The sequence below is a fragment of the Colius striatus genome, chromosome 11 (genome assembly GCF_028858725.1).
Source record: "Colius striatus isolate bColStr4 chromosome 11, bColStr4.1.hap1, whole genome shotgun sequence".
In the NCBI taxonomy this organism is placed as follows: domain Eukaryota; kingdom Metazoa; phylum Chordata; class Aves; order Coliiformes; family Coliidae; genus Colius; species Colius striatus.
The window spans coordinates 28,019,215-28,031,548 of record NC_084769.1 but is presented as its reverse complement, the minus strand read 5'-3'; the positions used below and the strand labels follow the sequence as shown (position 1 = coordinate 28,031,548).

The 12,334-nt window shown below is 39.7% G+C and overlaps 1 protein-coding gene across 1 annotated transcript in view; it reads left to right on the top strand.

Moving 5' to 3' along the window:
* The first annotated feature begins 2,949 nt into the window (after positions 1-2,949).
* Positions 2,950-12,334, top strand: part of RAPH1 (Ras association (RalGDS/AF-6) and pleckstrin homology domains 1) — a 98,936-nt gene continuing 89,551 nt past the window's right edge. The window contains 1 exon segment of the mRNA XM_062004627.1: positions 2,950-3,247. The gene's annotated coding sequence lies outside the window, so the exon portion shown is untranslated.

Genomic DNA, 12,334 nt, shown 5'->3' with positions numbered 1-12,334 from the left:
TAAGAAAAGACATTTTTAATGTATAGGCTGGATAAGCTGAATTATTTATGTTAATGGCTATGGGTGCTATACCTGTTGCTAAGAAATACTGTAATACTTTGTCATAATTTCCATTTGGAATTGTCATTATAGCTAGCCCAGCAGCAATAGAACCTGTATAGGTTGAGCAAGCTATTGATGAACAGGAAAGGCTTTTTAATGATTTTGTATCTTGAACACTGTAATTGGTAAATATATATATATATATATATATATATAAAGAAGCAGGGAGAAAGAGTCAGACTGCTCTTTTCCTTGTTAGAGCTGGCAGGGGTCAGAGGCACTCAAAATTCCATGATGGGATAACTGTATATATATAAATAGATGTACCTATAGATGCATAGATACATATATAGTTTTGATTGATAGAGTCTGGGTCAGATCCAGTTGGTCTTCACCAAAATACGAAACTTCTTGTGCACAAGTCATTAAGCTTTCTTGGGTCCAACAAAGCAGTCAGGATGAGAGTTGTTGGTTTGTTTCATTTCAAACTTTCACATTCCCAGCCTTTGCTTGGTGTGTCCTTTATGGAAATTCCCTAAGTGCCTAATGATCCAAAAGCCTATATAACCTTTGTTTATTTATGTTTTCTTATTCAGATTTATTTAAATACAGAAAATAAAGTTAAACTCAGCTGCCAACACTGCATAGCTGTACTTAAAACTGAAATTGATAGTCAACATTTATGGAGAAGGAAAGGTCAATAGCCATGGAATTATTGCCTTGATTAAAAACAATGGTCCATTTTATCCTTGCTTATTTGGAAACATGTATACATTTAAATCAACTTTTTAACCTACTCAAAATGCTTAACTGTTTTTATTATTTCATTAGCTGCTAATTTTATTGGCAGACGTATGACTAAATCTTCTGTACTATTTTGAAAACCCTACCCAACATCTACTGCAGGTATGTACTATTTCCCTGGCCTGGGGGATGATTTAACATTAGTAACGTATGTATGTAATTGGATAGTGGTCCTGGAGGATGCACAAATATCCAGTGGTCTGGCCCTGATCTATACCTTGCATTACATTACCTCTGTTGTCTGTTGTCTGCTTAGACTTGGGGCAACCTAGCAAGTTTGATATAAAGGAATAATACTTCCATACAGCAAAAGCAGGGTTTGCGTTAGTCAACTGCAGCCTCTTTTGATACAATTTTATAGTTGAGTGTATGAAGCTGTGCACACTTCATGTTCATGCAGTTCCTGAGCTGCTTTGGTGCTGAATTTGTGTGATTTGACAGTGCTTCTGTGCTGGGTGAGACATAGTTGGAGCTGCAGGATGAACCTGGCCATGGCACACCCAAGTTGCCCCTTGTACTGCCCATGCACTTGCGGTGCTTACTTGTGAACCTTGCCTGCTTTTGTGGAGGTGGTGTCATTCTAATCCCTTCAAGGTCACAGAGAAGAAAGTACGGTGGGGCTATACAACCTGCAGATACAATCTGAACTTGCTGGTAACATCAGATTCATAGTCACTGCCAGCTCACTGTCACTGCTGATATTCAGCAAATACAGATCAGCACTGAAAATTAAAGTACTTATCACTTTCACTAAATAACGTGAGCCCAGATATTTATTAACTGTGGAATGTTTCCACAAACTATGAAGCAGTGTAGCAGTACTGGTCTATTATTTAGAATAGTTGGATTAAATGATTTTATTTGCAACGCCAGAAGGGTACTGTAGTATCTTGGTGATGAACACATATTCAAAGTTCCAATTGCAACTGTCTGATATTTCTGTATCCATAACTTTGATCTCAGCTTATTGGGAATATTGTCAACACTTTACTATGTAGTCCAAAATTCTGAAGTGATTATATGCTAAAACTGATTTATATAGCAAAGATTTTTTGCTAAGTACATGAAAATTGTATATATGAAGTTTGTCTCTCAAACTACTTCATTGTATGCACACATGAAAATAATTTTCTCAGTGTAGTAGCTTGTATTTTAAAAGCCACCTTTTCATGTTACTCTTGACCTGGCTTATAACCTCGCTGGTAGATTAGTATTTACAGAAGTTAAACAACTAGCATAACTTTGCATAATTGTTCTCCTTTACGGAAAATACTGTGCTTTAGCTGACTCAGGTTTTCTCCGTGTCAACTACAGGCAGCTACAACATGCGCATGTTCTAGCATGGTATGACAGCAGTTCCAACAACGGGTAGAACTACATTCCCAGCCGAAGGCAGCACCAATGTCACCTCTTCTGAGCTACAGCTTAGAGCTCCAGCGCGCTGAGACCTTCGCCAGTAGCCCACGCAAAAAACTATATTTAAGCGAGTATCCTCTTGCAGATCGTTATTTGCAGTAGCACCCGGCATTTCATCTCATTTTGCAACTTATTTTTAAAACAGGGATCTGGGCCCTGAAGTTGTGTTAGGGTGAGAAACGGGTAAACTGCCAACCGGCGAAGAGCGTGGCCGAAGCGGCACGGGGCAGACGCCGCCGGCTCCGCAGAGCACACGAACGCGGGTTTCCGTGGGATTCCCAGGATTTGGTCTGGTGCCACCTACAGAAAGCCCCGGCGACGGGAGCGGGACGGTGCCTCCGCGCCGTCCGTTACATGCCGCCAGCTGTCCGGGACACGGCCAGCGCCTGGACAGGGCGCGCTCGCTGCCGACAGTTTCGGGCGGGCCTTGCTCTGCCAGCCCCGGCGACGCGACCGGCTGGGCGGGAGCCAGCGCCCCGGCCTCCAGCCCCGCTCCCGGCCGCCCCCCGCTCCCCAACCGCCCCCCGCGAGCCCAACGGTCAACGGCTGCCCTGGCGCCCCCACCGCCTCCCGGTCGCTGGCCGTGGGCCCGGCGGGGCGTGGCGGAGCGGGGCGCGGCCTGCGCGCCGGAAGTGAGCGGCGGGGGGGGAGCCCGGAGCGGCGGCGGGCGCTGAGCGGCGTGAAGGGAGCGGTGTCTCCGCTGCCGGGCAGGGACGTGCTTTGGCAGCCGGGTGGAGGCGGTTCCGCGCTCGACGGAAACAAGAAACGGGAAAGGAAGGGAGCGGCAGTGGGAACCGGTATCGGCGGCCACCATTAGTCGGCAGCGGGAGGAGGAGGAGGAGGAGCAGCAGTAGCAGCAGCAGCGGCAGCCGCGGGGATCTGCAGGCGGCACGGAGTCTGGGTGCCCGCCGCCTCGCCCCTCTGTTTCTGTGGGGGGTCGCTGCTGTCCGCCAGCCCGCCGGGGGTGCCCCCGAGCCTGAGCGAGGTGAGTGGCGAGTAGACCTGCTTTCTGGTCGGTTTTTTTCTTTGGGGTGGAGGCGGCAGTGAGAGAGCCGGCGGGCGTCTGCCGGCCGTGGCGAGTGGGGGGTGGCGTTTCCTGCCGCTTCCCCTCAGCCCAGCGGCGGGGCGGGGGCTGCCGAGGGACTGCTGCAGCCGGGGGCTCGGCGGGGAGAACCGGAGCGAGGGAGTGGGAGAAGCGAGGATTCAGCGGCCCGCAGTCCGTGTCCAGCACCCCTCCACGCTCCACACATCATCGGGTGATAATTTTTTCGAAACAAGGTTTGCAGTGCTGGTGACTGGTGGAGAGTATTTTCTGTGTGTGTTCTCCTCCGCCTCTGATTTTAGCTCGTGTAAGGCAGGCATGCTTCAGAAAAGGCTGGGAAGTGAGCTGGGGATGCGAGAGGGATGTAGTCTGAGGTTCCCAGACAATGTCAGCCTGGGCGAGTCTCCACCCTATGGAGCTGCAGGCGACCGGGTCTCCAGCACAGGCATCGCCAGGTCTGTGCGAACTGGGCAACAAACCACACTCAAAATCCGCTTTCCTGGTACAGAAAGGCAGAATTGCTTTGGATTGTTCGTTACAGTGTTTTGTTTCAAAAAACCCAACGCCTTCAGAACCCGAAATCTTGAGCTTTTTAGCCATACGGCTTACTGAGGATAGACTGGTTTGTGAAGAGCCTCCCAGGCAAGGCTGGTGGCTACATTGGTTTTCATGACGATGATGAGAGTGGTATATTTCTTTTTTCGCATGGGGAGGGAAGGGAGGAGCAGCTGTATGCATATGTCACGTGACCTGCATCAGATTCATATAAGTCTACTTATTTCTCTTATGCATTAATACTAGTCATTTTAGGAAGCTAATGACTTACCTGTTCATTCTGAAGGTTTTATTTGTTTTGTATTTGTTGCCTTGTGTGGCAGAAAGTAGTCACCTGTGTGCTTGGGCACTACCTGTGCATTTTATAATTTTTACCAGAATTTCAAGGCTTTTTGTGTCTTTACCTGGTTGTAAGTATTCACAAGGGAACAAAAGAGAGGTATGCGTAGCATAATTCCTTTTTTTACTGGAGGAGTACATGTATACTGGGTTTGGCACAAGTGTACTATTTTATATGGCTAATATTTTGCATTGCCATTTATGTGATGGAAGAATGGGCAACTACTGTTTTGTGAGACTAAAATCATGCTCTTGTCATTTTAAACAAATCTCTCCTTTTCGTCTGTTCCCACTAAGTCCTCTGTCCTCCAGAGAGAGACACATTAGCTTGTGAAACATTTTTGAGTAGAAAAATGAATTTAAATGTTCATTGAAACAATGTATCTAAACCTTCAGATCTTCTTTTACTAATATCTTTTCTCTGCTTGAGAACTTTCCTATTAGAGGAACAGAAAAATCACCTGCTAAATCATCTTGAAGAACAAAAGTCATAAATTCAAGTTCTAGGGAATACTTTACATGTAAGTTATATGTAGACATGTCCATATTTCACGTGCTGTTGCCCTTCTTGGCTGGATGTGGTGGACAGTGGAATGTAGGACTGTTTTTCTGCACTTACGTTGGCATATGTTTTTTCATATTAGTGGTTGACACTCAAATTACCTTACATAAATCCACACTAGGGAGGCTTTTTGCTTTCGTAGAACAAAGATGTTTTTTAGACTCAAACGACCTGCACTGAAAAGTCCTTTTACCACTGTTTCTCTGACTCTGCATAGGATGACAGAGAGAAAAGTATTGCTAAGAGACAAGCCACAATTCAGGAAAGCAATGTAGTTTACCAGCTGTTAATCTCTCAAAAGAATGTAAAAAGAACATAAAAAAAGACAGCACCAAATCTTATGTAATGTCTTCAGTCCACCTTCCTTGTGTAATATCTTGAGACCACTGCCTTGAATTTACAGTAGGTTGGGTTTGTTTTTTTTTTTTCCAGACGATTGACAAAGTGTTTTGATCTTCCTGTTTATTGCAGCCTGTTCCTTTCTTAATGCAGTAAGTTATGGTACAGAGAACACCTGTTGGCTTAAAGGGAGGGTTTGAGGCTGCTATGGTAACTTCTGTAGATAATGACTCAATATGATTGATTTTTAAGAGACTTTATTTCAAGAGACTCTCTTCTGAATATGAGAATGTGTGGATATTCCTACATTTCTCCCTCCAAACCACTGACATTTTTTTAGCAGTAAAGTTATTGTGTTGCTTCTTTGATTTTTGCAAGCATATGAACCTGTGCTCCTTTATCTCTTCCTTCAGCATCAAGATTTTTAATAAAAACAGCTAGCTTTTCTATCCAGAAATAGTTATTTCTTTGTGCTCTTACTTGAATATATTTTATGCTGTATTAGTCTGATAGTTACTGGTTGTAAAATGTGCCTTCCTTCTTCAAATGTCTTTAAGCCACTGGAGGGGAAAAAAAATATATATCAAACTGGGACAGAGTTAAATCTTAGTGACTAAGCCAGTTAGGCAAATACTAACAACTGAACAGCCCAACCGTTAAGTAATTTAGATCACATTCTTAATAGTAGAAAAATCCAAATCTCCTGTGTTACAAATGAAGCCGAAGTCTGCAAAATAATCACACCCCCTTTTCTGTTGTGTTAAACAAGAGCTTTTGTTACTGAATTTTCAAGTAGAACTGAAATAATGTTCTTCACAGCTTCCCATTAACATTTGTTCATACTGAGGACCCTAGTGATTAAAGCTGGAACTTGTTACAGGCACTTACCAAAGCCAACAATGTCCAACTTCAGCCCTGGACAACAAGCAAAACACTGATGGATGCTTATTTTGTGATGTTTCACACCCTTTCTCTGCAACTGCTAGAAGAAAACATATGTTAATTTACAGCTGAACCAGGCAATGCATATCTGGTTTATGGCTAAGATTTAATGACATGCAAAATGACAGCACACTGCTGAGTACTCATGTTTAACATATTTCTATGTGGAATGTTAATTTTGTGTAAGGAAATATAAGTTAAAAACCCCTAGTTGCCATATTAAGTCCTTTTAAAGGATTCAAACAATATCTCTACCACAATTGAAAGTCATAGATTTTGAGTGAGTACATATGTTGAATGTTTCCCTCCTTTAGGAAACTGTACAAGGTTAAGGAATGCCAGTAAAGAAACTTGCACCATAATTGCCTGTTGTAATTGCTGTGAGCTATCACTCTATTTGCTATAAACTGTATGGAAAAAGATGATGTGCATGAGAATTTGCAACTGAGCTACCTTATTTTGTAATAAGTTAATTAGAATTCTGTAGAGGGGACTAGGGGAGAGGAGGAATTTTAGAGCTACTATAAAAATAGCTTTAAAACTTTTTAGACCTAGAACATAGTTTTTCCCTGTTAGTGAATTTCTAGTTTTGGAAATTCATCAGGTTAAACTGATGTAATCAAAAAGGTGATTTGATTTTCATTGCCTCTGGTCTTTCTTTTTAGGCCAGCAGTTTGGAAGGTGGAAGTTTTTATTTAAAAAAATTGTAGCAGTCTGGTGAGGGAATTGCTATACACAGTAGCAAATCTGTTATGATATATTTACTTTTCTTGAGTAAATATTTTGAAGTGTTCAAGAACTCAAGTTATTGCTGATGCATAGAGCAAATGGTAAACTGAATGAGGATTATTCTCACCCTGTGTGAAAATTACTTTGAATATCATCCCTTATTGGAATGTTAATGTTGTGTTGCTCTAATTGCTTTATTTGACATTTGTTGAAAGGATATTGTATTGTGTAAGGGTGTCAGTAGTACTCTGTCAGTGTGTTTAAGTTTTTAGCAAGTTGTGTTGATACACTAAAAGAGAGTGTTCTTTTGCTTGAGCAAAACCACCTTAATATTTGCTGCTGTTTATTACAGCATGATAGCTGATCAGGATTAGAAACAAAGAGGGGCAAGCAGCAACATCATTCTCCAGTTTTGGCTCTGATCAGTTTTATGACTTTTGTCAATGTTACGCTTTCATCTAAAAAAGTCGTGGAGGAGTTAAACAGGAGTTAAACAGACTGTTTCTCTCGAATGTATGAAGTGGAAGAATATGCTAAATAAAACATATCTAGAGAAGGGGACTGGAGGGAGACTAATTGGCATCCTTCATCTTCTTTGAGAACTTTATCCTTCACGAAGCTTTGGGAGCAGTTGCATGAGGACTGGCAGAAACGACTGTATGTGTGGTAGTGAGAGTTGAGGTCCACTGCCTATCACTGGTGTAGGGTCCTTTTCTACTGCCAGTGCTGTGATTATCTCATCTTGTCCTCTTTCCCCAAAGACTACTATCCTGCCGTCCTATATCAGTGACTTGTGAAAACATCTGCAGGTTCCTCAAGGGTGTACTGTAAACTCTTCAAGGATTGTTCTGTGAAAAATTTTACTATTTTCTGAAATCCAGTTAGCGTAAAATGAAAAGTCTTTTTAGAAATGTCCAAGAGACTAAATTACTAGCCTTACTGAAACTGTAATATGTACATTTGCATCATCTGCTTGTAAAATTGGATTTTGATGATTATGTCATTAAATAGTGCTGCAAGTGCAAATAATGAATGTGTATCAAGCATTGATGATAAAAGAATCCTGCCTCAAATAGTTGAGTTCTTAATCTCGTATCACGTTTGCAGTTAAATACCTTCCATATATGCCATACAATTGCCTGCTGAGTTGAACACAACGTTAAAAGTCAAGCATGCCACTGCATACTGTGAAAAACGCTACCTTTACAACATAGAATGCATAAAGGGCTTTTTCTGGATTTCTTTAAAATAATTTCATTGCTTGTTATGATGAAATATCTAAAATGCCTATTTGATTGGTTTAATCACTGAAAAGATATACTGAAACTGTTTGACAGATTTTCCTCTCTGTCAAAGGATGTGCAGATTTGTAGTGATAGTCTTATGCTTAAATATGAAGTTGCCAAATTAAACCTTGTGATAATACAGTAGTGAAATGACATGTTCACGAGGAAGCAGCTTGTATATGTGCTTGCTGACTTTCCATCTCACCTCTTTCCATCTCTTCATGATGAGATATCACTGATAGATTGGTATAGATGATATTAAAGATAGCATTAGCAAAACAAATTTTCTGATTCTTTAGAGGAAGTAAAGTTCTTCCACGTGGTGTTTATAAACTTCTTCCAGTCATTAATTTCTGTATAGCTGTATCTGCTATGCCTAGAATAGCTGCAGGTTTGCAGTTCTCCCTGCTTGCATCTCTGACAGTGCAGACCCAGTCTCAGAAACTCTTATGTTCCACTCACTGTTTTCTCTAGTTAGTCTCTTAATGAAATGGAATTAGGAAGAGCAAAAGAGAATTGATATTAGAGACAGCTTATGCTTTTCCTGGCAAAAATATCCTTAAGTCTTATTGAGCTTTAGTGATCACTGTTTTGTGTTAAAAATGCTCTTTTTGAGCATTTTTGAGACTGGTGAGATTTAATGCACATTGAGTTCTGTGATCCACGGCATGCAAAACTGGTAAAATTGAAGGGATGATGAATTGTAGTGAAAGGTTCTACCTTTGGGGATCTCATGAGTGAGGAAGAGAAGCAACATTCATGTATACACCCTTCTAGACCATGATGATATAGTTTAGCAAAATTAAAGGTTCTCTTAATCTCCGAGATGTAAAAGCATTTTTAAATTTGCATCTGATGCGTATTTAAAGCCCTCTATCCAGAGTTTCAAACTCTATTTTAGGAAATAATTCTCACCGTCATTTTGAAAATGAATTATTTTTCATATCTAGATGACAATTGTTATCTATACTTATTTAGGCAAGCTGGTTTACAAAACTTGGATTGCTTCAATATTGAAAACAGTAAGTTTTCAAGATGTTTTCAAACATTTCATGAATGAGACTGATTTTTGCTGCTTAATGATGATCTTTCAAAGGTTGAAATTGACATGGGAAACTTACTAGTTTTGCAGAAATACTGTACTTGCATACTAATTATTTGATTTAGTTTTAATCTTGTGTTTTTTCTATTTTGCATCTGAGCTCATTTCTTGTTACTCCTCTTTATGGTTTAAAATAAATGTTGAATTAAATACAAAGAGAAGTAGTCTCTAACAAATGAGAATGGTAAACCGTTTCATTATGACTGCTCAGGTTCTCTCATATCATTGGCTGGGAACACAAAAACATAAGATCCAAAGTTTCAAAATATATGTTTACTCTGACACTCTGTGTCTACTTGGACAAGGCACCTTATGTGAAATAAATGGCATATATCTACTCTGGCTTCCTTCAGAAGTGAGGACAATGCTCCTTGCCCAGGGGAGGTTCCTCACAATTGTTCTATGGGAGGTACATTACTGATGATTTGTGTCTGTACTTAAAATAAATCCTGGGCTGTTGGCTGTTCCTAGTCAGTTTCGCACTCATGTATGGTTGTTGTCAATTTCATCCTGACTTGCCTAGTTCATGCCTGTATAATGGTGAGACGTCTTCCATAGGATTTTTTATTCTTTGCCAGAAGCCAAGCATTCCAAGCTCTCTTTATTTCCATCGTAGTTTTGCTTCTTGCTTTTCTCCTTGCTAGAAGGATCACCATGATCTTGTACCATTTAAAACTGAATTAATCATTGTTGGAATCTGTTTTAATATACCAGTGCAAGTTAGGACTTCCCAGGTGTCTGTAGTCATTCTTGTTCACAGGTGACTAAAGACCTTTTACACAAATGCATTTTAAAGTGCCTAAAAAGAAAATTCCTATGCTGAAAAAACTCAAGATGTTCTGAGCCTTTACAGCAAAATGCCTTACAGACCTCGGTTCTTGAAGAAGGTTGTGACTTATATCTTTAATGCTTGACTTAAGAAAATGATCTTTTAGTTGGATCTGTAGTTATCAGTGGCTTTGATAGAAAAAGGGAGTATTGCATGCTATTCCAGAAAGCATTCTGCAAATTTGTTTGCATCAGTGACCAACATTTATAGTAGTTTGGAATTTATTTAGCAGTAACTGTGTCTGAGGGCTCAAAACACTTGTATCTATAAAATGGTAGCATTTTATTTAGGGGAGGGGAGGAGAAACAGCTGTAGTTTTCACTCACTAGTACCTTTGCAAAGTAGTAATACTAACTAAAGCTAATTAATTCCTTTGACCACCACTGAACATGTCACAGATCAGGAGAATAACTGCCTGAAGGTGGGTAGCAGAGCATCACTTTTTTTGTTCACCACTACTCATATATGTCTATCAGTAAGTAACTTGGTGAGTTCTTATGATCAGGTCTATGAAACTGAAAGGTTATGTATCAGATTGACTTGAGTACCAACAATAAATTTCTGTCCAGAGATGAAGGGAGTTATTTTCCTGAAAAAACAGTCAGTTGTTCTGGATTAGAGATCTCATGTATTCTTTTGAAGAAGCATAGCAGAAGTCTTATTTTCAGCAATTACCTAGAAGGAGAAAGAGAGCCCCATAGAAAAGCAAGAATGTTGTCCTCCCTTCTAGCAGCTGCAGAGCAGAAAATGAAAGCAATAAGGAAATGAATGATTTTGTTTGTTTGTTTGTTTTTTAGGAGCAGCCACATAGCCATGTCGCAGTTCTTGAAGTGAAACATGCAGTGTCTTTTAGTTAATTCAGAGCAATCGTCATAAACTCCAGTTGATAGTACAGCATACAGCTTAACCTTTGTGCTTGCTATCCTAGTTAGTGAAAGTCGGAGACTTTCTTGTTAAAATAAAATACAAAGCAAATTCTCCAAAAATCTCACTCAAGTGCTTATGATTAGCTTGAATGAAAGTGTTTTGATATTACTTATATTTAGATTGAATCTGCGCAGAAACTTCAGAAAGTCCTCAAAACAACAATTTTTTTAAAAAGTCACTTGCAATTAGTTACTACTACTTTATAATGAAAAATTTTAAATTATCTTTTATCGAATGGAACAGAATATTCCTGGAATGACTAGCTTGTGTTGTGATGTTCAAAGGCCAGTGTAGAGCAAACAAAGTATTTTCAGACTGTGCACTTTCAACTTCAGTGATGTTTCATTTCTGAAATGCCGTGAGTTGGACATCGCTTTTTGAAAAGAGGTGTCAATCTTCATTCTTCTGAAGTACCGACTAGTTAATATATTTACAGGTGTCATGTAAGAATTTAGCTTGGGTTGACTGTTACACCCAGAAGTTTGGCTAATAATTTTATGTGTCTTTTTCTGGGCCAAGATCCTTCAAAAGTATATTAGGTTTGCGTGGCCTTTAAAATACATGTAGTGTAAGAAATAAGCATTGCTAGTAGACACAAATTAGTTTGATTTAACATCTGGGCTATCTGCTGTCATTGCCAGAAAAAGAGTTTTAAATTGAGCTGCTGTTGCTTGCTTTTCTGCCCTAAAGACTACTTGAGTACAGTACATAAGGCATGTTATTGTATTTGTGACTTTAAAAAGTATTCCTCATATCTAGTACTTTCTGATGATTAATGTTTTCGAGTAATTCTTTTGAAATTCATACGTTCTTATTTTGAAGATGACAACAGAACTGTTATTTCTCTGTATAATGTGACCCTGAGCCAAGCTCATATCTTTGTAAAGTAAAAGATGCATGAGCATTTGAGAAATCAGAGGTAAACTTGAAAATAGTAATAAAATAGATGTAAAGTGTTTACAAAACAGGAGAATGTGCTTTAAAGCAATATCTTTCTAGGACTTTATTTCATTTCTCAATTTTGTAGAGCATGATAAAACTCGTATCTTCTCAACTTAGATTCTACCCCTCCATTTTTTTTCAATCTTGAAGATATATGGTCTTCCTTTTCTTTAAAGTGTACCTTACCTGAATTAGAAGGCCAGAACTTTTTAGTTTTCCGTACTTATGCTCATTATTAGTTTCCTGAGATAAAGCTAGTCTAGCATACTCTTTGATACAGCTCTTAACGGGCTGTGAGCACTTCGAGAACATTTCTGTATCTGTGCTCTTATGAAACACAATAAAATGTTAGGAAATATTGATGGGTCTTCTGCAATATATTTTTTTCAGTTAAAGCTGCGTAAATCATATTTTTTCTACTTGAGAGTGAGCTGAAAAGCAAGATAAAAGGGCCAATTGTTTTCGTATAAAAATATTA